This window comes from Dendrobium catenatum, unplaced genomic scaffold (assembly GCF_001605985.2).
Source record: "Dendrobium catenatum unplaced genomic scaffold, ASM160598v2 fragScaff_scaffold_670, whole genome shotgun sequence".
In the NCBI taxonomy this organism is placed as follows: domain Eukaryota; kingdom Viridiplantae; phylum Streptophyta; class Magnoliopsida; order Asparagales; family Orchidaceae; genus Dendrobium; species Dendrobium catenatum.
In genome coordinates this window covers 74,731-77,015 of record NW_021319132.1, presented here as the reverse complement: position 1 = coordinate 77,015, position 2,285 = coordinate 74,731, and positions in this window count along the sequence as shown.

Sequence of the window (2,285 nt, the reverse complement as noted above, 5' to 3'; positions counted from 1 at the left end):
ACTCTGACTAAGGGAGACATTGAGTTACATCATGTGACAACCGAAAACTAACTGGCGGACATCTTTACTAAACCACTGGTCTTCGACACTTTCAGTTCTTTAAGGACCAGATTGGGTGTGATTGACATAAATGCATGAAACTTGATCTTTATTTATTTTCTTTTGTTTTTGTTTTCTATTTTATTTTTCTTAGCTTTTTGGTGTGTTTTATTTTTTCTTTTGTCTCTTTTTACTTAGTCTTCAAAATCATCGCTGATATGATATTATATTCCTTATCCTTGCTTTTAAAAATTTATAGTCAATGTGTTTTTCATCTCCTAATCTCTTAGATGGTAGGAATATTTTGTAATTGTCTCTTTCTCTAACCTATTTTAGTGGCATAGTTTTCTTTTCTAATCAAAAATCTATCTCAAAGTAAAAATTGTTTATAAAATTAAGATCTTTTCTTAAGCTTGCTTAAACAATCTATCTTGTAATTATAATGTTTAAAGTTTTTTGTCACATCAAGACCCCTCGTTACTGTTATCCTTGATTATTAACTATGTTTGTGGTAATTCTTCCTTATGTTAGAGAGAGAGCTCCTATTCTCTAATATCTAAGAAGATATACTCACAACTAAGATTTTTTAAAAGGTTATAAAAGAGAATGTAGCTTACAAAATCAAAAAAAAATTTGGCCAATGATGCCAACAAAAGAAGCGCAATGACGCCAAAATTAAAAAATTATAAAAAGATGTGCAAAGCACCAACTCATTTGACAAGAGGCATAAAATGAGCCCACTCAAAAGCAAGCTATTCTCTCTTTTTAAATCTTTTAGAACTTAGAAGTTTTGGTTCTCAAAGGCTTGATTTCGATTATTTTTCGATCGTGATAAATTTACTTTGGTTCATTCTTTTTAAAGATAGTTTTTTCTTAAGCCAAGTGATGGATGGATTTTTTTTCATATACAATTAATTCTTTGAGTTAGGTCATTGATTTCAAAAGATGATTCTACCCTAAGAAAATGTCTGAGCTAAGGGTAACCATGATCGGATATTCTACTATTCTATGGATTGATGAGTTTATTAACACATTAACTCACAAGTTTTTAAATCAATCACATAGAATACTATATCATTTTCATGCCTTGGAAAAAAAAAAAGGGATTTTGTGAATTGCTACTGTTCTTTTGTGTTCCCTCTTTTTTGATATGTCAAAAGGGGGAGAAGTTTATGATGTTCTTTTCTTATCGATCCTGAACTTTAATTGCTAATTGTTTTCGTAGAATTTTTCCATCATAAAAAAGGGGGAGATTGTTGAAAACCTATTTTTATGACCTGTGTTTTGATGATTGACAAACACTATTGATTCTCTTGGACTACTTGTTTCTTCTAACTTTTCAGGAATCGAAGATCGGACGAATAGACGAAGCTAGTTCAGGATTGCGTAGGTTTAGGGTTGAGTCAGTCTATACTTTGGTTTTTCACTTCTTGAGTCTACTTGTAATGGTCAAAGAGACTGATGCTAAGTAACCCTATACACACACACTTGAGAGACTTAGAATTTCTGTTTTTACATCGTCCTGGACGTTCAGGCTTAAAACAGAAAGTCTAAATAAGGATTCTTAATTAAGGCATCCGTCATTAATATATCGGCCTGGACGATACGTGTATCAGCCAGGATGATAAGCTCAAAACCTAAAGAAATTGCCTCCATAGACAATTAAGGTATACTGTATTTTTAAATTATCGGCCAGGATGATTATTGATCGGCCTAGACAAAATTCTCAAAGTATGCCTTAATTGATCAGGAAATCAAGGGAGTAATTAAGGATGATTGATACGATCATATCGTCCTGGACAATCGCAGGATGGGCCAGGACGATCCAGTCAAAAACCTTAAGTTATTTCAGGACGATAAATATTGGCCAGCTTGTATCCAGGGCGACGCTCTGGACGATTTTCTCCTGATTTGAACTGATCGGCCAGGATGATATTAATATCGCCCTGGACGATCAAGCCATTTTTCAATCATCCAGGAGTGCATCCAGGGCAATGCTCTGGCCGATCTTCTGAGATTTGTACTGATCGGCCAGGCCGATGTCCATATCGTCCTAGACGATAAAGTTGGCAACTTGCAATTAATGAGGTCCTTTGAAGCTCTTCTATTTAAGAGCTCTTGTTCAACGTTTTTGAAGACCTTTCGCTGCTGCCTTGACCTGAGAAGGCCTTGAGGAGAGAAAGAGAGAGTGGGAGAGAGAGAGGATCTTGTGAGGGGGAGCTTATGAGAGGATTCATAAGGGTTGC